General features: G+C 41.9%; 1 long non-coding RNA gene across 1 annotated transcript; it reads right to left on the reverse strand.

Annotated features, from left to right (window-relative positions):
- Window positions 1–189: 189 nt before the first annotated feature.
- LOC120867875 lies at window positions 190–24,559 on the reverse strand. The gene is made up of 5 exons (XR_005722050.1): window positions 24,547–24,559; window positions 21,021–21,025; window positions 15,934–16,007; window positions 8,201–8,206; window positions 190–200 (listed from the first exon to the last, which is right to left on the reverse strand). It is a non-coding gene; the product is annotated as an uncharacterized LOC120867875 (long non-coding RNA).
- Window positions 24,560–26,102: the final 1,543 nt, after the last annotated feature.

Genomic DNA, 26,102 nt, shown 5'->3' on the forward strand with positions numbered 1-26,102 from the left:
TATATAGTAATTTCTGATGTCTAATTTCTGATGTATATGATGATGATTCAGTTACACACACACACACTCTTTTTCACATTCTTTCCCATGTTGTTTTATCATGTGCTATGCAGTAGGACATTGCTGTTTGTCCATTCTACATAGTTTGCATCTGCTAATCCTGAATTCCCCAGTCCTTTTCTGCCCCATTCCCTCCTCCCCTCTTGGCAATCACAAGTCTGTTCTCTTTGTGAGTCTGTTTGTTTTTCATAGATAGGTTCATTTGTGTCATATTTTAGATTCCACATATAATTGATCTCATATGGTATTTGTTATTGTCTGACTTCATTAATATGATAATCTCTAGGTCCATCCATATTGCTGCAAATGACATCATGTCATTCCTTTTTTCATGGCTGAGTAGTATTCCAGTGTGTATATGTACCACATCTTTCTCCATTCTTCTGTTAATGGGCACTCAGTTGCTTCCATGTCTTGGCTATTGTAAATAGCGCTGCAGCGAACACTGAGGTGCATGCATCTTTTTGAATTATAGCTTTCTCTGGGTATTTGCCCAGGAATGGAATTGCTAGATCATATGGCAACCACTTCACTGTTCTTGCCTGGAGAATCCCCGGGACGGGAGAACCTCTTGGGCTGTCGTCTCTGGGGTTGCACAGAGTAGGACACGACTGAAGTGACTTAGCAGCAGCAGCAGCATGGCAACTCTATTTTAGTTTTTTGAGGAGCCTCCACACTGTTTTTCATAGTCAGTCTTAAAATCTTGACTGCAGTTGTCATGATGGTGATATCACCATCATGTCTGTATCACTCTGCTGTCTCTTTATGCCAGCACCTGGTGGGCATCTTTATCTTGGGACTTGGAACAAATCAGAAGGATTAGTTTTCAGTGACTCAAGACTTAGATGACTGAAGACTTTAATGACCACACCTTTCTCTCTTCCTCAGGTACTTCCCCGTTACTAACTTCCATCTCCTGAGGTTATATGTTTCACCCTGAAGGAGTCTAAGATAAACTAAAGCAAAGATCAACTTTTTAAATAATTTGGAGGAAATGAATACATTATTTAAAACATTTTTCTATTAAGGCCAACATAGACATGTGTAACACTGGAATGAATTTTAAAGATACATATTGAGGCATCAAATATATTTTTTTCAAACTTGCTAAACAATAAAAGGGGCTATGGGTCTGCTTTTGGACACATGCAGTGGTGAGCAGTAGCTTGCAGTAGGTAGCAGCTTCAGCGAACAGTAGCTGAAAGCAAGACTTTAGTTCTCTGTCCAGGAGTCCTAACTGCTAGACAAAAGAGGCTAATGGCTAGGGCCTGAGTCTCCAGTCCTTGCCTGCCTTGACCAGAATGAACTCTGAAGAGGCAGCAGAAGGTAAAGGAAAAAGTAAAACAGTTATTGGAAAAGCAGAGTACACGTGGGAAGACGTGTGGGCAAATTCTGTGAAAGTCTTGAGAGTTGTGTCTTTGTGAGGTTTATTATTGGAGACAGCACAAGTCGGAGAGCACACAAAGGATTAGTTTGTTTAGTTAAGGTGGGAGCAAGGCAGAGATGTACACCCACAAAGGAAGGGTGTGGGTGATCTCTCTAATTTAGAGGAGAACTGCTGGAGAGGTGGTTAAATCATTTATATAGGGCAGTTCTTCAGGGCTTTTGTTGACCTTTGCCAAATTATCTGGTTTCTTTTTCCACACCTGACTTGCCCTAGGACCCTCCCCAACATGTGTGCACAATTTTTTCCAAGATGGATTCCAGCCCAGAGGCCTATGGGGGAGCCTTGGCATCACATATCCTGGGGTGGTGTCCTCTTCTTTTGACCCCCAAGGAGCCTTTCTGCACATGGGCAATGTCTCCCTTGCTCCAAGGGTGGGAAATATATGACCTCTTGATCTTTTACTCAAACAGGGTTTAGCCTCTCTTTGTTTCTGCCATGACTATTATCTTAAAGTGTTCGCTTTAAGAGACAAAGCCTGGCTGTGTACACTGTTTCTGTTCCATTTCAGAGAGCAAACAGGAGGCTGATTGTAAATGCTTAACCTGAAGCCCACCTATCTCTTGTCTCAGGAAATGCAAGCAGGAGGCTAGTTCTAAGTGTCGGGCCTGAAGCCCACTTGTTTCCTGCCCCATGAAATGTAAACAGGAGGCCAGTTGCAAATGTCTAGCCTGGAGCCCACCTAAGGCCTGCCTCAACTCCATGCAATGGACAATGCAGCAGTCAAGGAATCAAGGCTACAGGCTACAGTGGGGCTTCCCGGTGGCCCAAATGGTAAAGAATCTGCCTGCAATGCGGGAGACTTGGTTTGATCCCTGGGTCGGGAAGAGTGTGGATACTTCTCAAAAAGATTATACTCAGTGAAAAAGGCCAGATGAAAAAGGCCACATATTCCATGATTCCAGTGACATAAAATATCTATAGTCAGCAAATCTATAGAGACAAGTGTTGGTGATGGAAATGGGGATTAACGGTAAACAGACATGAAGGGTCTTACTGAGGTAACAGAGATGTTCTAAAACTAGATTATGGTGATAGCTGTAAAACTATTAATTTAGTGAATTTAGTTAATTTATTAAAAATCACTGAATTGCAAATTTAACAAATCAATCTTATTACATCTCAGTAAAGTTGTTTACCAAAAAGTAAAAGGAAGATAGGGAAGAAAGTAAAAAGGGTATGGTTCCCAGAATCTCTGGGGGTGTGCGCTCAGCTATTGGGGTGTTTGGTGGAAAAGTTTTAAGAGTGTGGCTGTAAATTAACTTGGGTGTGCCTAGTCTCTGCAACTTGAAAGAACCTAGCAAGCTATGTGTTGTTTTACTTATGTTAGAGGGTGACTAAAACCGCCCACCCTGGCCAGGCATGATTGTAACCATGTGCCTGAGCTATTTATGACAGGAGGTCCTATCAAGGCACAGGAAACTAACAAACCCTCATCAGCTGGAAGAATTCAGAAAAGGTCAAAAGGAGATGCCACACATCCTACCACCTCCCAGAATCCTCCTCACTGGACGTCATCTTGGCTGAGCGATGTCCGCGCCACCAGGAAGGACCCTGAGTCAGAGTGATTGGCCAAGACAACCAGGAAACGAACCCCATCACCATAAAACCCCAGACTGTGAGTCATGTGGCAGAACAGTTCTCCTGAGTTCCTTTATCCTTCTGCTTTCCACTCAGGTGCCCTTTCCTGATAAAGTCTCTTGCTTTGTCAGCACCGGTGACTCCTTGGACAATTCACTTTTGAGTGCTGGAAAAAGCCCACCCTCAGGTCCTGGATGGGATGGCCCTTCCTGTAACACTTACTTCAAAAAACAGCATAATTTATATAAAATAATGATCAATTCTAAGCAACAGCTTTTGATATCCATTTCAGTACATTCTCAAGAAGGAATCTGTGATCAATCCAAACCGGGTAGGACTAGAGTAATGCTGTTCAAATTTTTATACTCATAGCATCACCTGTGTGCACATGTATGCTAAGTTGCTTCAGTCATGTCTCTGTTTAACCCTATGGATTGTAGCCCACCAGGCCCCTCTGTCACGGGATTCTCCAGGCAAGAATACTGGAGTGGGTAGCCATGCCCTCCTCCAGGGGATCTTCCTGACCCAGTGGTCGAACCCGAGTCACTTATGTCTCTTGCAGTGGCAGGCGGGTTCTTTACCACTAGCACCACCAAATGCATATTCAGATTAAGCAGGTCTGGGGGTGCCACCTGAGATTCTGCATTTTAACAAGCTCCAGAGGGTTGCTCATGCTACTGTTGGTTCACGGAACACACTTTGAGCAGCATGGGACTACAGCACAATGCTCAAGGGTTAAGGATTTGCAAACAGATGACGATGGATTCGCATCTGAACCCTGTTACTCGACTGCAGTGTGATTTTATGCAAATAGCTTGAGGTCTGCATGCTTCAGTTTCATCAAGTGCACAGTGGGATGAATAATAGTCCTAGCTCACAAGGCTGTTGTGAGGACCAAATGCATAAAAACACTTGGAAATAGTCCCGAGTGCAAAGGGGCTGTTCAAGGTAGTTGTCAACGTTATTCTTATTATGCTATATCGGGTCATAATCCTCTTTTGGTTTCTTTTGACACTCTGCTCACTGGAGACTCATGGCTCTGTCTTGGTTTGGTATTGGATTATTTCTTCTTTCTTTCTTGACTCTTTGGTATCAAAGCATTTATTTATTTTTATTTTATTAAAAATCTTTTTGGCTGCACTGGGTCTTTGTGGCAGCACACAGGCTTACTTGCCTTGTGGCATGTGGTATCTTATCTTCCCAACCAAGGATTGAACCTACACCCCTGCGCTGGAAGGCAGATTCTTAACCACTGGACTGCCAGGGAAGTCCCACACTTATTTATTAAAGTTTATGGAAAGTTGTCCAAGTTTGTTTACGTGTTTTCAGAGGTTTCACTTAAGTACCCACTCTTGACTGAAAAGAGATTTGTTTCCTCCTGTATTATCTGCAGAGTGTCTGGTCCTAAATTATTCCTTACCCAGAAATGGCTATTATCTGGTTGGAGCTGAGACTCTTCCGGTCTCTCTGTCCTGTTTGTATTTTCTGGGCCATGGAGTAGTGAAGAGTTTTTCAGCTGTTCTCCTCGCCCCCCACACACATCTTTTTTTTTTTGGAAGAATAATTTCCTGATTAGAGTTTGAGCTGAAAATGGAATTTTCCCTTTGTTGAGTAGAAAAATCCTGGAAGCCAAGACAATTCCTGTAAAACAACACTAAACATGTCCCCAACCCCACCCCACTACCCTACATGTACTAGTTCAGAGGATATCCCTGTTTAACGATTCCATTTTTAATACTGCTTCACACGCGAGCATTTGTGTGTAGAGATGGAATGCTTTTGTCTTGATGAATTGCTCCACCAAGCACAATCTTGCTTGCGTCTCCAGGTCACATAAAGAGTTCATTAGTAAACAATCCCGCCCCCACCCCCCCGCTTTTTTTCTTTCTTTCGGCCATGCTGTGTGGTTTGTGGGATCTTAGTTCTCCGACCAGGAATTGAACCCGGGGCCACCACAGTGACGGTGCCAAGTCTTAACCACTGGACTGCCAGGGAATTCCCTGTTAAGATATTTAGATGAACTATATTGCACCACCTCTAAGGTTTCTGCGTGTGTGCTATTTACAGGTACCCACAAGAGACGAGGCCACCACAAGAAACTAAAGGAGGCACGTTTTTTTTAAAGATTCATTTATTTATTATAATAAATCTTATTATAAATTATTTGTTTGGTCACACCAGGTCTTAGTTGAGGCACGTGGGGTCTAGTTTCCTGACTAGGGATCCAACCGAAGACCCTGCATTGGAAGCACAGAGTCTTAGCCACTGGACCAGCAGGGAGGTCTCCCAAAGGAGGCACAGCTTCACCCCAGTGCCAGAACCTGGAGAAAATGCAAACTCGAGATGCAACATCCTGGACTGGTGAAATCCCTGTAGTGTTCTTTTAGATTAAAGAATGATTAATCCATGCTTTTGTAAAAGTACTGCCAGGGGATATTTTTCAAAAATCCATTTCATTGAGGTGTCATTAATATATCATTAAATGCATGCATTCAATGTGTAGAATTCATGAACCTTGACAAATGCGTGTACTCACACAAACACCACTGTAGTCAAGATGTGAAACATTTCCACCACTCCTAGGGGATTCTTAATCCCTATAAATTCCTCTGGTAAGGGGAGGGGGAGGTCACGCCTCTGGGTAGTAAGTGGGCTCTGCTAAACGGGGGAAGGAAGTCATATTCTGAAGGACTAAGGGACATGGTTTCATCATCAGAGGAGGATGTGATGGTCATGGACCACAGGAGAAGGAAGCCATCTGGGAACTGGAGTTTTCCCTGAGAAGGTCCCAAGTGAAATCTCTTCCACCTTTTTTTCTACTTCTCTTTTCTCTAAGTCATATTTAGTGTTCTGTGTTGTTGTTGTGCCTCAGTCGCTATTTCATGTTCAACTCTTTGCAACCCCATGGACTGCAGCACGCCGGGCTTCCCTGTCCTTCACTGTCTCCTGGAGCTTGCTCAAACTCACGTCCATTGAGTCGGTGATGCATCCAACCATCTCATCCTCTGTCATCCTGTTCTCTTCCTGCCTTCAATCTTTCACAGCATCAGGGTCTTTTCCAATGAGTGGCTCTTCACATCAGGTGGCCAATGAGTGGCTCTTCACATCAGGTGGCCAAACTATTAGAGCTTCAGCATCAGTCCTTCCAATGAATATTCTGGGTTGATTTCCTTTAGGATTTACTGGTTTGATCTCCTTGCTGTCCAAGGGACCCTCTAGAATCTTCTCCACCACCACAATTTGAAAGCATCAAATTTGTTCGGCACTCAGCCTTCTTTATGGTCCCACTCTCACATCTGTACATGACTATTGGAAAGACCATAGCTTTGACTATAAGGACTTTTGTTGGCAAAAGTCTGTGTTAAGTGTCACCAAATCTTTTACAAAGACACAGACTCTGTTAGTGGTGTATGGCAGGTGTCAAGAGAGAAAAGGGAAATGCCACTAGCTGAGGCCAGCAAGGCAGAGACTGTACCACTTTAGGATGAACAAGGGCTTGGGAGGTCCTGGAATGACAAGGCACAGAGAATGATGGCTTTAGATGGACTGAAAACAGCAGCTGCAGCTTAGACTAACTCAGAGACAGATATGAGATGAGTTCAACAGAGGAAATCCTTAAAATAGGGTAGTCATATTTAGCAAATAAAAATTAGGATGCCCATTTAAATTTGAATTTCAGATAAACCATGAATAATTTTAGGGTAAGTATGTCTCATGCAGTATTTGAAAGACATTATTCTAAAAAAATTTGTGCTTTATCTGAAATTCCAGTTTAACTGATTATCTTGTATTTTATCTGAAAACTCTAACTTACAAGAAAGAAACTCTAGTAACTTGATTACAATGTTAACCATTTAATCAAAATAATTAAAAGTGAAGAATGAAAAATAAGAATCCACATCTTATGGAGGTTTGAATAGAGGATGATATGTGTGTGTGTGTGTGTGTGTGTGTGTGTGTGTGTGTACATACACATTAAAATGATTAAAGAGAATTAAAACTGAAAGACCAATATGTATTTTTGGACTTCAACATAAAGTGAACTTGATATTTTATTTACTTGACTTGAATCTGTTTTCTAGGGAGCTAAGTAAGTTTTTTATTTTTAGTTCCAAACTGGCTGAGTCTTTCAAAGTCTGAGTAGGTTATGGTTTCCTTAGAGACTTTTGATCTGGGCACCATTTCAACAAGAACAATTTTCTACCTGTGGGCATTTTTTGTTAGAGATTGGATCACAGAAGCCTTTGACCTTTTTTCTTTATTTTTTCCTTATTGGTTTATTTATTTGTTTATTTTAATCTGTTCCCTATTTTACTATTGAAGTAAAGTTGCATTATAATATTAGTTTCAGCTGTACAGTGCAGTGATTCAGTATTTCAACAGATTATATACTCCATTAAAAGTTGTTACAAGATAACAGCTATAATTTCCTGTGCTGTACAATATAACCTCATTTCTCTACTTTATACATAGTAGTTTGTATCTCTTAATCCCACACCCTTATTTTGCTTTTCATCACTGAGTGTGATATTAGCTATGGGACTGTCATAAATGGTCTCTATTATGTTGAGACATGTTATCTCTTTACCAAGTTTGATGAGATTTTCTATCATTAATGGATATTGAATTTTGTCAAGTGCTCTTTCTGCATTTTTTGAGATGATCATTTGATTTTTATCCTCCTTTTGTTAATATAGTATATCACTTTGATTTATTTGCAGATATGGAAGCATCTTTGGGTCCATGAAATAAAATCCAACTTGAGTGTAAGTGTGTACTATCTTTTTTTTTATATTGTTGGATTTGGTTTGCAAATGATCCTTCCTCACGGTTAAAAAATTATTTATATGGAAATTTCATATGTAAAAAATTCAAGTAGTGTCAAAATACTTATTAGAAAAATAAGTGACCCTCTACTCAAAACTTTTTCATTCTGTACCTCCAATCCCTAATAATAACCACTTTCAATCCTTTTTAGAAATTATTTCTGATCAGTAATTCCACATGTTAAATAATATTCTTATGTTAAATAATCTCTTCAGATTATTTTTTTATTTCCTGCTGACAGTTGAGAATTTCTCTGTCTTATACTACTCTCTGCAATTCTCTTTCCACTTCTCTCTGCCATCTACCCAATCTTTCACAACTTTTAGTTCAAATAAGGATTGTTTACATCATGTCAGTTTATAAAAGTCATTCACTGCTGAGAAATGTAATATATCGTGGTTGCATTTTAATACAATTTTTGTTTAATATTTGCCTCTGCATTTTGGAAAAAAAAAAACCCACTATTTATTTATTTTTGGCTGCCCTGGTCTTTGTTAGTTCATACAGGCTTTCTCTAATTGGGGTGAGCAGCGGCTGCTCTTTATTGCAGTGCACGGGTTTCTCCCTGCAGCGGCTTTTCTTGCTGCAGAGCACGGGCTCCACTGGTGGGCTCAGTAACTGTGGCGCACAGGCCTAGCTGCTCCAAGGCACGTGGCGTCTCCCCCGACCCGGGGCTGAACCCTCGTCTCCTACATGGGTAGGCAGATTCTTAACCACTGGACCACCGGGGAAGTCCCTTCCTTGGCTTTTTAAATTTTTTGGTCTTTTAAATTGAGGTCTAATTGACACAGAACATTTTATTGGTTTTGGATATACAAGACAGTGGTTCGATGTTTGTATATACTGTGAAGTGATCATCATAAGTCTAATTAACATATGTCCTCATACATGTTACAAAATATTTTTTTTTCTTATGATAAGAACCCTTAACATTTGCTCTCTTATTTTTTTAAATTTTTTTTAATTAATTTATTTATTTTTAATTTTTACTTTACAATTCTGTATTGGTTTTGGCATAGATTGACATGAATCCAAGCAACTAACTTTTAAATATGTCATACAGAGACTTCCGTGGTGGTCCAGTGGTCAAGAATTTGCCTTTTAGTGCAGGGTATGTGGGTTCACTCCCTGGTCGGGGAACTGAGACCCTACTTGTCATGGAGCAACTAGGCTACTGAGCCCTCCGCCTCTGGAGTCTGTGGGCCACAGCTAGAGAAGCCCGCACGGGGACACAAGATCTGCCACATTTTTTACACCATATAGTACTATAAACCATGCTCACCATGCTGTGTATTACATCTCCATGATTAGCTATTTTATAACTCCAAGTGTGAACCTTTTGACCCCTTTCACCAATTTTGTTCACCTCCTGCCTCACCTCTTACATCTACAGTTGCCTGTTTTTCCTTTTGATTAGTTTTCTACAGACTTCTATTTTTTTCCCCAAATGCTCTCATTGATCTGTTAAAGGTAGCAATATATATATACATATATTTTCCAAATGATCAAAAGACTCTGATGCTGGCAAAGATTGAAGGCAGGAGGAGAAGGGGATGACAGAGGATGAGATGGTTGGATGGCATCACTGACTCAATGGACATGAGTTTGAGCAAGCTCCAGGCGATGGTGAAGGACAGGGAAGCCTGGTGTGCTGCAGTTCATGGGGTCACAAAGAGTTGGGCAAAACTTAGTGACTGAACAACAGCAAAACACATTAAATACTCTGGTTCTTTTTTTCTACCCTACTCAGAAGCTCTCCCTACAACTGTCTATTGGGTTGGTCAAAAAGTTCATTCAGATTTTCTGTAAGATGTTGAGGAAAAACCCAAACAAACTTTTTGGCTAACCCAGTATCTTCCTGTTCCATCTGAAATGGTTGATCTCAGGGCCTCCACTCTGCTATCAACATGAGTCTTCCCTTCACAATCTGCTTGTGACTTCCCTTCACTATCTGCTTTGGTTGAAGAAGAAAGTGAAGTGAAGTCGCTCAGTCGTGTCCGACCTCTTTGCGACCCCATGGACTGCAGCCCACCAGGCTCCTCTGTCCATGGGATTCTCCAGGGAAGAATACTGGAGTGGGTTGCCATTTCCTTCTCCAGGGGATCTTCCTGACCCAGGGATCGAACCCAGGTCTCCCGCATTAGAGGCAGACACTTTAACCTCTTAGCCACCAGGGAAGAGCCTGAAGAAGGATGTGTACTAAAACTCATATCTTCTTCTTTCTTTTACTGAAGCATATATTTTTTAAAATAGTTTCCCATCAAAAAGGTGCATTAGAGATTTGCTTATTTGAGGATTTTATGCTTGAAAATGTATTTTCTCCTTGTACTTGATCAGTGGTCAGACTTTGTATGGAATTTTAGATTAATAATGACCCTCAAGGACTTGCCTGGCAGTCCAGTGATTAAGAATCTACCTTCCAAATGCAGGGGACATGGTTTCGATCCCTGATTGGGGAACTAAGATCCCTCATGCCTTGGAGCAACTAAACCCACGCACTGCAAGTAGAGAGCCTATGTGCCACAACGGGAGAAGCCTGAGAGCTGCAGCTGCTGAGCCTGGGCACGCGGAAGCCCACACGCCCCAACCAGGGGAGCCCAGCGACCACAGCTGGAGAAAGCCTGCATGCAGCAACAAAGCAGCATCGTGCCACAAGGAAGAACCTGCACAGCCACACACACACACACACACACACACACACACAACAGAATAACAACTCTCAGAAATTTGGAGGCACCCAGGTGGTTGTCGGGAGAAGGCAATGGCACCCCACTCCAGTACTCTTGCCTGGAAAATCCCATGGATGGAGGAGCCTGGTAGGCTGCAGTCCATGGGGGCGCTAAGAGTCGGGCACGACTGAGCGACTTCACTTTTACTTTTCACTTTCATGTACTGGAGAAGGAAATGGCAACCCACTCCAGTGTTCTTGCCTGGAGAATCCCAGGGACGGGGGAGCCTGGTGGGCTGCCGTCTATGGTGTTGCACAGAGTCGGACTCGACTGAAGCAACTTAGCAGCAGCAGCAGCAGGTGGCTGTCGTGCTTGCTTTCAATATTTGTGTGTGACATATTTTCTCACTGTAAAAGCGTTTAGTCTTCATTTATCCCAGGTGCTCTGATTTTTCATGAGGGTGTGCCTTTGCCTGAGACACTAATAATTCATTGTATCTGTCACTTATGGAACTAGAGACGCATGTCTTTGGCCATAGACTATCTTCTTCTTTGCAACTTTAATAATTTTACTCATTCCCTTCCTCTATTATTTCTTGAATTCATATTAATTAGACACTGAACTTCCTGGATTAATTATCTAATTTTGTTTCATTTCCCTTCCCATTTCTGTTTTCAGAAAATTATTCTACTTTCTTGGTAAGTTCCATTCTTTCAAGTTCCTCAAATTTATCTTCTAGCCTTTCCATCAAAAATTTATTTTCAGTTAAATTTTACATAGGGCTTCCCAGGTGGTGCAGTGGTAAAGAACTTGTCTGCCAATGCAGGAGATACAAGAGAAGCAGGCTGCTCCTCGTTGTACTTTGACTGGTACTTTTTACTAGCTTCTTAGTCTTGTTTCACAAATACAAATATCTTTTCTTAGCATTCTAAAAATATACACTATAGGTTTTTCAAACTTCATTCACTGTCTCTGGTTCCCTCAGATCCTCCTTTTCTGATTGTTTTGATGTCTTTCATCTGCTCTTGTAACTAGTTATCTTTGGCTTTCCATGTATAATTGAGAGGAAAATATAGAAAGCAGACTGGAATGTGTGTGCTGTGGGAAGGGAACCTTTTTTCACCAGTGGGCTTCATCTGAAGATGATGAGGTAATGATGGGGGGACTTTACCTGTCTCAAAAGATCTTATATTTGTGTTTAGCTTCTCTATTGAGGAGCATCCAGTTTGCAGATGGAGTTAGATGAAAGAACAGTAAATTGCCTGGCTGCTGTTATTTTGGGACAGGTAGAAGAGAGAAGAGGTTCTCGTAGTTCAGAATGTGGGTTAACTGCTCTGTTTCCAGTCCTGCCTCTAACTTCATTCCTTTGCTAGCTCCTCTACCCATCTACTTGTCCTCTTGGGTTAACACACACATATATATATTTTAATTAATTTGCTGGAATTTCAGTGGAGTCTGGTTGGAAAGGGAGAAAACCATAGAGGATTATCCATCTTACTTAGAAGTTTAAGACAACTACTCTTCACAAACAATCTTTATCAATTGAGTCCCCTTAATTTCCATATAAATAGACTGTGTTGACTTTAAAGAATGGTATGTATTACTCACCTTTCCAACCAGACTCTGAGCTGAGTGATAGCTTGCCACTGATATGGGTCCTATATGGGACCCTGGGGTTTTGAATTTCTATACCTTATATCATCCTTTCCTTGTTGTGGGCTTGTTTTAATGGATAGAAAGACACAGGCAGACCTGGAAACAGCTCAAAATGTAGGTGCTGGGAAGTGGGCTGATGAAAGACAGGAGGATATGATTAAAGGTTCAAAGTCCCATTGAGTGCTAAATAGAGATTCTTTGACATTGGGTCCTTTAATCAAGTTACAAAAATTCTGCTGAAGTGAACATATGCCTTTATTATTAGGAAGCAGGATAGCATTTGAAGTGCAATTGTAGAAGCAGTGAAATACATCCAAGAATCCATGAAGCAGACATGAGTCTATTATCACTCATAATGGACCTGAATATAAAGAGTTTGATTGAAGTCTTTTGCATCTACAACTTCTGAATCTATTTCTGATAGCTAATGACAGTCCTTGGTTATCATTAAGAATATTCCTAGTCCCCCCCAGGGGTAAGAGAGATTCTTAAGGATGCCTTGATGTATAATTAGGTGGGAATGCAGTCATATTTCTCTTTGAAAGTTCTGAGGATAATCCCTTAGCTTGCCAACTGGCCTTATTATAAAGCTATTACGCTTATGGAAACTGGTGGAGCTTTTATGATCTCATATGAGTGTGGAGAAGGCAATGAATGGGAAAATATTCCATTAGATTGCTGTGGAAATGTTGGAATGCCTGACTAGGTGAAAAAAATTTTTGTTGTGTTTACTATATGCTAGGCATTGTGCTAGAATTTAAATGTATTATCTTTATTTAAGTCTTTGGGATAACCCCATAAGGTGGGGGCTATGATTATATACATTCTAAAGAGCAGAGGTCTCCAACTTTTTTGGCACTAGGGACCAGTTTCATGGAAGACAATTTTTCCATGGATCAGGGGTGGGGGATGATTTTGAGATGACTCAGGCACATTACTTTTACTGTGCACTTATTTCTATTTTATTACATCAGCTCCACCTCGGATCATCAGGCATTAGATCCTGGAGTTTGGGGACCCCTGCTGCAGAGCAGAAGACTGAGATCATAGAGGTAGTAAGTGGGGGAAACTTATTTTGAAACTAAGTATTTTAGTTAGTCTGTGTTGTGGATGATGTATGTAGGCGCTCTTCTGGTCCTCGAGGACCTGATTTTGCTGTGTGCGTGTGATGATGCATGCTTTTGCTTGAGCTGTTTATCACCTGCAGCTCTTTCTTGAGGACCCACACTCAGGACAACGCAGCCTGCTTTTCCTGGAGTGGTCTTTAACCTATACCCGCCAGATATGGGACCATGAAAGGCCAGGTTTCTCATGGTGACTTGGCGCAGCTGTGACGTGTTGTGACAGTCTTCCCTCAGAGTCGCCTCCAAGGATCAGGCTGAAGCGCCCATCCTTGAAACTCTGCATTCCTCCCCCACTCTTCCCTACTGGCTTCTTCAGGGCCTACTTCCTTATTAAGTCCCTTGACATGAGTCCTTATCTCGGGGTCTACGTCTAGCAAATTTCACCTAGGACAATAATTTGTTTGCACTGACTAGCTGTGAGCCTGCACTTACCTAGCTCGTGCACAGTAGGGCTGGAGAGACACGGGGAGACCACCGAGGCCAGCTCTCCTCACTCTGACTTGTGATGACCACCCTCTACGTGCACAGAGAAATTCACACTTTTTAACCTGGTCTTTAAGACCCCACATGATCCCAGTCTGACTTACTGCTCCAGTTTCCTCTCAGCATCCTCCTCCTCACTTTCACAGGCACCTGACCCTCTTTCTGCTCCTTGAAGGCACCGGGCTCATGGCTCCCCCAGGGTCTTTGGACATATTCATTCTCATCATTTAGGTCTCAGTTCAAATGACATGACCTTAGAAAAATCTCACCTGCTGCTCTATGTAAAGTAACAGCCAACCCCTGAGGTAGTAAAAAAAAAAAATATCACCTGTTCTTTCTAAGATTTTTTTTCACCTTATTTTGTTTTCTTTTCCTTTTTTTTTTTTTAATGTGGAGCATTTTAAACTCTTTATTGAATTTGTTACAATATCGCTTCTGCTTGGTGCATGCTCAGCCACACAGTCGTGTCTGACTCCTTGCAACCCCGTGGACTGTAGCCTGTCGGGCTCCTCTGTCCATGGGATTTCCCAGGCAAGAATACTGGAGTGGGTGGCCATTTCCTCCTCCAGGGGATCTTCTAGACCCAGGGACTGAACCTGAGTCTCCTGTGGCTCCTGCATTGCCAGGCGAGTTCTTTACCACCGAGCCACCTGGGAAGTTTCCTGTTTTGGTTTTCTTGGCTCCCTGACCACAGGTGAGCCTGCACCCCCTGCACTGAAGGCAGAGTCTTAACCACTGGACTGCCAGGGAAGTCCCCTGTTTCAATTTTCCTCCCACACTTATGATCTCATGCTAGTGCCTCTTTCTTCTGTTCCTTTATTTCCTTGTTGTCTGTTCTTCTCCATTAGAATGTTGCTTCCTTGAGATCAGGGACCAGGTCAGGCCATGTGCACCATCACCCCTGTGTCTCGTGTTCTGCTCTGGTGATATGTGCAGGACGCTGAGCAGGCTGCCTGCATCGAAAGGGTAAAGTGAGATCCTTTCCTTCTACGCCTTTCATACGCTCTCCTCTCCATGACATTGTTTGTCAAAAATACCAGATGACTGGCAGTGGAAACAGAAATCTATGTCTTGGAAGCACACAAGAGACAGGCTAGAGCCAGGATGTTACAGGACAAAGGCAACCTGGATAGCTTTCTAGTGTGCTAATGACAGTAGATTTGTGTTCAAAACAAGTCTATACTGGCCTTTCGGGGGCTTGATTCTAGAATTCCTGACGCAAAACTTTCCTGCCAACCAGGAACGTCTTCTTCCTCTTCCTTCCTGAAAGGTTTTTTTTTTTTTTTTCATTGCATCCCTCTGCCAAGACAGAAAGTCTGACTCTCATCCCCACATCCTCACCCTAGGCCTTGATGTCCAAGAGGAGCTTCAATAACATTTTTATATTTCCAAGTAGATATTTTGATTTGAACAGGACAAGCCTCCACTCGGACACATTAATTGCCTAAATATGGACAGTTGATTTGTTCTTTTCATAGTTCATAATTTCTGAGAGCAACTGGTTGACCACATAACTATGCATGTAAAGATGAATACTACTGAAGGCTATATGCCTGCTTCCTTAGTATTTTATTTCGCTTCTATTTTTATTTATACTTTGTTAGTTTACATTTTATCTTCTCTATTTAATTTTATTTTTTATCTTATTTTTGGTGGCTTAAAATAACAGAACTTTATTCTCTCACTGTAGAGAATTCATCAGAAGGCCAGAGGCCAAAAGTCTGAAGTCCGGTATTGGCAGGGCCATGCAGGCTGTAGGGAGATCCCTTCCTTGTCTGTTCCCAGTTGGTGGCAGTTGTCCACAACCACTAGTGTTCCCTGCTGTGTTGATATATTACTCCAATCTCTGCTTTCATCCTCAACATGGTATTTTTAGGTGTGTCTCACTATTGCTATGTCTTCATATGGTCTTCTTTTTTCTCTATTTCTTAAAACAATTTGTATGCAAATTTTAAGGGTTACACTCCAGTTACAGCTATTACAAAATTTCCCCTGTATTCCCTGCATTGCACAATGCATCCGTGTAGTTTATTTTAATACAAAATAGTTGTGCCTCACACTCCTGCATCCCTACATTGCCCCTCCCCACTTCCCCACTGATAACCACTGGTTTGTTCTCGGTCTCTGTGAGTCTGCTTCTTTTTGGTTATATTCACTAGAATGCTGCATTTTTAGATTCCATAGATAAGTGATATCATACAGTATTTGTCTTTGCCTAACTTACTTGGCTTAGGACAGTGCCCTCCAACAAAACGAGAAACAACAAACCCGTAAAACAATTATTGCCTGAACCTACACAGGTCTGTGTGCCCATGTTTCTAACATTTTTAACAACATCCAGTTACTTTCTTTCTGCTTGTTAGTGTCATTGTTTCACGGTCAGTGTGTTTATGCCAGGAGGTGTTTTCTTTCCAGAGAATTTGTTGGGGATCAGCATGAGACCTGAGTAGTCATAGGTCAAACAGGATACAGGACAGTGTAAGTCACAGGGCCTTGCCTGCAAACAGAGGGGAAGGAAAGAGGAAGTGGAGCCGTAAACACAGGTACACAGAACCCAGTTGTCAAGCCAACGATGGGGCCACAAGGAAACAAAGCTTGTTGTGAAGCTAAGACTTGGATATGACACTGGTCCACATGAAAATCAGAAAAACAACAATAAAGCGGGAAATGTCCTGCTGAGGACTTTGGAAAATGGGCTGCACATCATGCTTTCATCAATTTGTCCAACCTTGCATTCATTGAACTATCAGGTGTTTACTGAGCACTTACTTTGTTTCATCTTGATGCTTAGGTCTTAAACTCTTTGGTGTTAAACTCTTTGTATATAATTTAGTGGCTTTCCCAAAAGGTGCTGGCAGTTGAACCGTATTGCAATCTCGAAAATTTCTCTAATAGACAGCCTTCTTAGCCTTCTAACTTTTTTGCTGCTTTAGATCCTTAGTTGTGGAGTTGGGGCAGAAGAGAAAAGGGAAGAGGGAACATGATGTTGGGGCTAGAGGGCAGCTGGGGATGAATGGACTGGACACTGGCTGGGGATGGGGAAGGGGCGTGTCTGTAATTCTACCAGGAACTCAGGTGAGTCTTGGATGAGGAAAGTTAACATCCTGTGGTCCCAAGAGCCTCTCCGATAGGTTTAGCAACATGTACGCTTTGATGGCAGGGATGTCCAAAGGCAAGGTTGTTTTAAGAGCTTTCATTGGCTTTTGCCTTCTATTTCTTTCTGCTTTCCATATTCTGGGCACATAGTAGAATTAAACCTCCTGGTCCCCTGTGCTTGTGGGGACCATATGGCTTATCTCTGTCCAACGAACTGAGATGAAAGTCTCCTGAGTTGCAGCATTTAGCAGTAGGTGTGAGACCTTCCTAAGCACTGTTTTCCCTCTGCCACTGGTATCCAGCGATAATGAAACTGGTGGTTGCTCTGTCAGCCTGGATCCTGGGGTAAAGAGATTTGGGAGCGGCCCCCGCACCATTCCCTTCCCACCCCTACCATCTGACCCCTGATATACAGGGAATGTGAATGAGAACAAACTTTGTTGTTAAGTAGGTACTAAGAGTTTGGACTGTTGGAGAAGGAAATGACAACCCACTCCAGTATTCTTGCCTGGAAAATCCCATGGATGGTGGAACCTGGTAGGCTACAGTCCATGGGGTCGCAAAGAGTCGGACACAACTGAGCGACTTCACTAAGCCGCATCTAGTCCATGCATTCTTAAAAAGAACTATATCACTTCCATGGAGGTAAAAACTGGCTCTTGGGATGAGTGAAAATATAGTCCATACATACTGTAAATAAACAAATATATAAAGTATCTGTGGTAATGAAATGTCATGGGGCGGGGGTTTAAGAAAAAAAAAGTCTGAAAAACACTCCCTGGGGAGGCGATAATGAAAAACAGGTTGAGAACACTGATCTGGCTTAACCTGAGTGATACAGTTATGAAGAATACAGTCTTTTAAAAAAAAAATTGAAGTATAGTTAACTTAAAATATTGTGTTAGTTTCAGATGTAAAGTGATTTAATTATATATTTTTTCATTTTTTTCCATTATAGGTTATTATAAGATACTTGAATATAGTTTCCTGTGCTATATAGTAAATCCTTGTTGTTTACCTACTTTATGTATAGTAGTTTGTTAATTCTATACTCCTAACTTCCTCTTTCCTCTTTGGTAGCTATGAATTTGTTTTCTATGTCTGTAAGTCTGTTTCTGCTTTGTATATATATTCATTTGTATTATTTTTTAGATTCCACATAAAAGTGATATCACAGAGTATTTGTCTTTCTCTGACTTATTTCACTAACTATAATGTTCTCTAGGATCATCCATGATGCCGCAATGGCAATATTTCATTCTCTTTTATTCCACTGTGTGTGTGTGTGTGTATACATACACACACACATCACATCTTAGTCAATTGTCTGTTGGACACTTGGGTGGTCCCCATGTCTTGGCTACTGGAAACAGATGGAATGCACAGTCTCTGTTTCTGTTCCTTTCTGCATCCTTTTCGCCCTTCTATGTCAGCTCTAGAACATTTTTGGTTACCAGTGCCAAGATGAATATGTGTTTGAAACTTTTTAGGACAAGCCTATTCTTAAATTTTTTTCTTTGTCCCCAAAAGTACTTTTGAATATCCAGGCACATTCTTAATTTTTGGCTTGGAAAAAATATGTTTGATTTACCCCAGGGCCTTCATGGTCACTTGACTTATCTTGACTAGAAAGGTTCTTAAAATTTTCTTAATGTTCTTTTGTGGGGGATGAGAAAGGGACAGTCAGGGTCAGCTTGTGTCTGGGGAGTTTCCAGAGTTCATCTTGCCTTGAGGAATAGTGAAGGAAGAAGCACATTTAATTTTTTGGTTAAGACATGGAGCGTGTTTGGGCTTAGGGTAGAAAAGGAAACAGATGCAGCTTTTTCTGTCCTTGAGTGTGTGTATGCTCAGTAGCTCCAGTCATATCCTACTCTTTGTGACTTCAGGGACTGCAGCCCACCAGGCTCCTCTGTCCATGGGATTCTCCAGGCAAGAATACTCGAGTGGGTTGCCACGCCCTTCTCCAGAGGATCTTCTTGACTCAGAGACTAAACTACATTGCGGCAGATTCTTTACTGCTGAGCCACCGGGGAAACCCTTTTCTCTCCTTAAGACCTGACTGAAAAAGGCTTATCAGCTGAGCGGGGAGATGCTGAGTACTAGCTCTGTGAGTAGACAGAGGTGTCAGATACCCATGGGGGCACTCCTGGACAGACTATCTCCCTAACCCGAGAACATGGGCTTCTGCAAGATAAAGTAAAGAAACCAATATAAACAAGCGCCTATGACTCAAAGCTATTAAACCAGCAGTCCCCAACCTTTTTGGCACCAGGGACTGGTTTCGTGGAAGACAGTTTTTCCACGGATGTGGGTGGGGGTGGGGCGATGGTTTCAGCATGATTCAAGCACATTATATTTCTTGTGCACTTGATTTCTGTTACTGTCACATCAGCTCCACTTCAGATCAGCAGGCAGATCCTGGAGGTTGGGGCTCTCTGTATTAAACAACTCAGTGAGAAGTAAGACTACTTCTGGGGAGAAATACAGCAGACCAGTCAACGCCCAGACAGACAGGAGTGACAGGGATCCAGTCAGAGCGTGGGACCATGACGGTGAGCTTCTGCTTCTCTGACTGATCTCGTGAGACTCCAGGTGACACCCTGGCATATGCTCAGTGCTTAGTAAAGCTGTTTTTTAATGAATCCACACATGAGGGAGTAGCTGCCACCAACCACAATGATTCCCAGGGAAAACAGCTGGGCTGTGAAGATATCCTTCCCTGGAAGCAAGGGTGGAGCATTCCCTGGGGGAACTGCCCCGAGTGCCCGCTTCTTTTTTCCTCTTTGTCTAGTATTCCCAGTAAATAGGCATATTTTCTCTTTTAACCTTCTCATCGTTGGGTGCTTAATTTGAACAGTCCTCCTGGGTATCAACTTCTTTAGCTAAATTTGGGAGGTCTTCTAACAGTTCCTCTGTTCTTTATCCTGTTATTAGACACATCCTTGCTACTCTAAGTGTGGTTTTTGGACCACAAGAATCAGCCTTACCTGAGAGCCAGTGTGAAATGCAGAATCTCAGGCCTGACCCAAGACTCACTGAATCAGAATCTGTTTTATGAAGATCCCCAGGGGATTCATCTGCCAATCAAAGTTTGAGAGGCTATGCTGAAAATGATTATCAGTTCAGTTCAGTCACTCAGTCATGTCCAACTCTTTGCGACCCCATGAATCAAGGCACACCAGGCCTCCCTGTCCATCACCAGCTCCTGGAGTTCACTCAAACTCATGTCCATTGAGTCAGTGATGCCATCCACCCATCTCATTCTTTGTCGTCCCCTTCTCCTCCTGCCCCCAATCCCTCCCAGCATCAGAGTTTTTTTCCAATGAGTAAACTCTTCGCATGAGGTGGCCAAAGTATTGGAGTTTCAGCTTCAGCATCAGTCCTCTTGGTGAACGCCCAGGACTGATCTCCTTTAGAATGGACTGGTTGGATCTCCTTGCAGTCCAAGGGACTCTCAAGAGTCTTCTCCAACACCCCACAGTTAAAAAGCATCAATTCTTCGGCACTCAGCTTTCTTCACAGTCCAACTCTCACATCCATACATGACCACTGGAAAAAACCATAGCCTTGACTAGACAGAACTTTGGTGGCAAAGTAATGTCTCTGCTTTTGAATATGCTATCTAGGTTGGTCATAACTTTCCTTCCAAGGAGTAAGCGTCTTTTAAGTTTCATGGCTGCAATCACCATCTGCAGCAATTTTGGAGCCCCCAAAAATAAAGTCTGACACTGTTTCCACTGTTTAGCCATCTATTTCCCATGAAATGATGGGACCAGATGCCATGATCTTCGTTTTCTGAATGTTGAGCTTTAAGCCAACTTTTTCACTCTCCTCTTTCACTTTCATCAAGAGGCTTTTTAGTTCCTCTTCACTTTCTGCCATAAGGGTGGTGTCATCTGCATATCTGAGGTGATTGATATTTCTCCCGGCAATCTTGATTCCAGCTTGTGCTTCATCCAGTCCAGCGTTTCTCATGATGTACTCTGCATAGAAGTTAAAGAAGCAGGGTGACAATATACAGCCTTGACATACTCCTTTTCCTATTTAGAACCAGTCTGTTGTTCCATGTCCAGTTCTAACTATTGCTTCCTGACCTGCATACAGGTTTCTCAAGAGGCAGGTCAGATGCTCTGGTATTCCCATCTCTTTCAGAATTTTCCACAGTTTATTGTGATCCACACAGTCAAAGGCTTTGGTATAGTCAATAAAGCAGAAATAGATGTTTTTCTAGAACTCTCTTGCTTTTTCCATGATCCAGCGGATGTTGGTAGTTTGATCTCTGGTTCCTCTGCCTTTTCTAAAACCAGCTTGAACATCAGGAAATTCACGGTTCACGTATTGCTGAAGCCTGGCTTGGAGAATTTTGAACATTACTTTACTAGCGTGTGAGATGAGTGCACTTGTGCGGTAGTTTGAGCATTCTTTGGCATTGCTTTTCTTTGCAACTGGAATGAAAACTGACCTTTTCCAGTCCTGTGGCCACTGCTGAGTTTTACAAATTTGCTGGCATATTGGGTACAGCACTTTCACAGCATCATCTTTCAGGATTTGAAATAGCTCAACTGGAATTCCATCACCGCCACTAGCTTTGTTCACAGTGATGCTTTCTAAGGCCCACTTGACTTCACATTCCAGGACGTCTGGCTCTAGGTGAGTGATCACACCATCGTGATTATCTTGTTCGTGAAGATCTTTTTTGTACAGTTCTGTGTATTCTTGCCACCTCTTCTTAAAGACCACGTATTATGTCGTATAATTAATATAACCATAGAAGAAAGGAAAGACTGTAAATAAGTAATTATTCACATCTATGAGCTAGAAAAAGAAAGCACTGTGTGAAGGGATGCCCCCAGAGACTCCTACAGCCTCCATCTAGTGAATCAGCCATGGGCCCCTCAACCTTGGAGGTGAAATGTCCCCACTGGATATGTCATTCATGATACTGACTGCTTTAGGAATGAAGCTGGTCCATGTCTTTGTGTGACCATTTAGTAAGAAGGGGATTTGCCCTTTTCTTCATTTTAAATCCACTGCTCCAAAACCACTGGTTTTGAAAAGGTTAATGACATATCAGATAGAACCTTTCTTAAGAGTTAGACTCCTTAATATAAGGATACATATTTTATTTGGAATCCATTTTATGATCAGAACATTGTATTAATGGAATAGTTTATTGCCCACTTGAGTGTAAGAACTCTTCAGGTACCAGGTGTCATCTTGTAGGAATTTGTAAATGTTCATCACAGACCTGTGAATGTGATACTTTACAGCATGGCGGCTCTCAAACTTGGATGTGTATCAGAATCTCCTGCAGAGTTCTTTAGAATACAGGCTTCCTTCTCCATACCCAGTTTCTGACTCAGAAAGTCCAGTGCGGTCCAACACTTTGCATGCTTAGCAGTTCCGAGGTGATGCTGGTGTTGTTGGGCCCAGCCACTCTGCAAACCAATGTGATAGAGAAACTTCAAAAATACTGGGACTCGCTCATTAAAGTGGTTGATCTCTGTCTGGCTCAAGAGAAAGCTTCAAGCCTTTGGCTTGATTTCACATACATCATCACATTATTGCTTGTTATTGCAAGTTCAGTCCAGGAATTCATATTTCTCTGAGAGGAGAGTCTGAGAGAAGCTGTAAGTTATTTCTTGAACTTTCTCTTCCCTTTGTCTATAGTAGAAGAAGCCCTGCTATTTAGCTGAAAAGTGACTACATTTCCTTGCCTTCCTATACCTAGACATGACCATGTGACTAAGCTGTAGTCAGTTATACATGGGCAGGAGTGATGTGTGTAATCTGGGTCATGCCTTAAAGGGAAAGGACAGTTTTTAAAGATGCAAGTTAACTTTATTTTGCTTTTAATTTTGTGGCTGTGCCACACACATGTGGGTTGGGTCTTAGCCACTGGATCACCATGGGAGTCCCAAAAGGACATCTCTCATTCTCCTTTCTCCATCTTGCTGCCCTGAATGTGGGTATGATAGGTGCCATTTTGGACCAAGAGGAAAATCCAACCAGATATGCTAGAGGAAAAAGAAAACTGGGTGCCTGACAAAATGAAGCTACCATACCACCCCGGACTGCTAGTGTCTAAATTGTTAGGCTGGAAATAATCATCTTTTTATCAAAGACCTTGTTTTTGTTTGTTTGTTTGTTTAATTTATTTTTTATTTTACTTTACAATTCTGTATTGGTTTTGCCATACATTGACATGAATCCACCACGGAAAGCCATTGTTATTTTGAGTCTATGACACAGAAGCCCAACTAATATTCTCACTAGTATTAGAGAATAGTGTGACAATTCTATTTACTGGAAAGATTCTATTTACTTTTGAAGATTTTTCAGGATGTGGATTCATGAAAGAGTTTGGAAGAACAGCACAGAGACCTTATTGTTTGTTTCATTGGCTTTTTCATCTTTATGTGTTCAGAGGGAAAAAATACCTGCCCACTTTAAAAAATAATTGTGAAAAAGAAAAAGATGAAGCTTATGGAGAAAAAGGTCTTAAGAGGCTTAATGTTAATCCAGATCAAATATCACAGAAATAGGATATGAACACAACACATCTATTATGTTCATTCTTTCCAGGCCAAGAGCAGTGGTCTATAGGACTGTCAAAGGAGGGAAATATCACAGTTTCAGTATACTGTGACTTGAGGGAAAAATTGGAATAAAATCTTTCATGATACCTTCATGGATGAAATAAAAAAAAATTAGCATTGGAGTTCACTGTGGTTAGACAGAATTGTGTCTGTTTGATCAACTATACTTTTAATATTGATTCATGTTGGCATTTTAACTAAAGGTATGATTCAAGCCATGTTTGACTGTAGAGCACAGAAAACCTAACTAATAATGGTTTAAGGGACATCCCAGGTAGTCCAGAGGCTAAGACTCCAGGCTTCCAATGTAGGGGGCCCAAGTTGGATCCCTGGTCAGGGAACTAGATCCCACATTCCACAACTAAGAGTTCGCATGCTGCAACTAAAGATCCCACATGCCTCAAAAAAGACTGAGGATCCTGTGTACTTCAATGAAGATCTAATGCAGCCAAATAAATAAATATTTTAAAAATTACTGGCTTAAGCAATAAAGGCAGTTATTTCTCATAACAAGAACTCTAGCTATAGCCATAATAGTCCAAAGTTTCTCCATCTTAATATTGCCTCTGCCTTTATGCTTGTCACCTCATGGTCACAAGATAGCTGCTATGGCTCCAGGCGTCAAAATGACATTCAAAGGTAGAAATAATGGAATAATCAGTTTTAAGAGAGGATGCCTTAGACAGACTTGGCTTTAAAAAAAAAAAAAATGGGAGCAGAATATTTCCCGATGCTCCTTCCTCCTTGTTGATGTCTCTTTATGCCTCACTAGCCACAACTAGCTATAGGAAAGTTGGCATAGTGGGTTTTTGGCTTTTCTCAGCCTCTATAATTAAAAGAGAGCAAGGAATAAGAAAGTTTGGAGAAATGGCTATTGGATGAGCTGACCAATTATGTATGCCACACTGAAAAAGAAGACTGTAGGGCTATTTGTAGGATTTTCTGGGGGCTAACATGGACAGACCATTTATTAACAAGTTGAAAAAAGGCATGATAGTCATAATTACAGTATTTTCAAATGACACCTGGTGAGGTCAGTTAATATCTTGGATGACAGAATTTGGTTTAAAAATTGTATTTTTCTCCAAATTTAAGAACTTTATGTGCAGATGAAACACAATTACCTCAGCACAGAGGCACACCTAACTCAACATCAGTTAATGTGGAAAAAGCCACTGGGGTTTACGCTGATCATGGATTTCAATATGAGTCACTGAGGAAGAGCATCTCAGTTTACAGGAATAAAAATACACAAATTTTAACTTAGTTCCAGAAAAATGTTCTCCTTTCTTGTGACTGTATCTCTGCTTTTATTCTTCACTTTTTCATTCATTCAGGAGAGTTTCATTGAATGTGCAGGACATAGTGCCAAGCACTAGACATACAACAATGCAAAAAGCAGGAAACAAGCAACTATTCAGAGTGGGTTAATTAGACAGCATGACAAATCCTACAAAAGTAGAGTCAAGGAGACTATGAAAGTGGACAAGTGGAGGTTCTGACCTGGCCTTGGGGATGCAGGATAGTTGCTGTGAGAAAGTGGTAATTCTGCTGACACTGGGAAGATGAGAGAAATTGGCCCAGCAGATTCACCAGGAGAAAGCAGAGAAAATGAGCTGCAGAGAAAATGAGCCCTTCTGAAGGTGCTGGGGGAGGAGCAGGGTGAGACAGGGGAGGGGACCTAGGAATAAAACCACACCTCAAACTGGACTTAAACGCACAATAGTTCAACTGGAACTGTACAACTTATCTTAGGACTTAAAGAAGCTCAGGTTCTGAGTGTGTTGGTGCAGAAGAAATTCAGTGAGAGGAAGAGTGATCAGTGAGAACTAAATTTATTAAACCAAGGCAAAGTGGAGAAGAAAAGACCACCCTCCTCTTCCTTTGTAAAGATGTTACAAAAAATGGGGTGCAAGAGAATGGTCATGTTGCAGTCTCTGGTGGGTTCCTGGGACAGGCCAAGTGAGGGTCCTGGACTTCAGCCAGGAAAAATTCAAGGGTGCGTGGTAGTAGAGAGAAAGCAGAGACACACATTCCATGGGCAGAATGTGGTCCATCTCAGAGGAGAGATGGCCTCAGGGCATGGGGTCCCCTTGGAAACTGATAGCAGTCCTAGGCATGGGGATGGTTAGTTTTCACAGGCTGGCTAATTCCATAAGGCAACAAGTGGGAGGAGTAGTCTATCTTGGAGAATCAGTGGGTATTGCCAGGAACTGGGGCACCACCCACTTCTGTGCCTTTTCTGGGTGGCCTTGGAATTGTCATGGTGCCTGTGGGTGTGTCATTTAGCATGATAATATAATGAATACATAATGAGGCTTAAGGTCTACCAGTAGACAAATCTTCCACCATCTTGGGCCTGCTAGGTTCTAACCAGTGTATGTCATATCCTGCATGGCTTTGTCCTACTTTTAAAAGTTGTACCCTGCCCTCTTCCCTTCGGTTTCAAAGTGGAGGTTCTGACTTGACCTTGGGGATGCAGGATGGTTAGTATGAGGTGAGGAAGCGGTAATTCTGCTGATACTGAAAGGATGAAGGAAACTGACTCAGCAGATTCACTGGG

This window comes from Oryx dammah, unplaced genomic scaffold (assembly GCF_014754425.2).
Source record: "Oryx dammah isolate SB20612 unplaced genomic scaffold, SCBI_Odam_1.1 HiC_scaffold_9, whole genome shotgun sequence".
Classification (NCBI taxonomy): Eukaryota; Metazoa; Chordata; class Mammalia; order Artiodactyla; family Bovidae; genus Oryx; species Oryx dammah.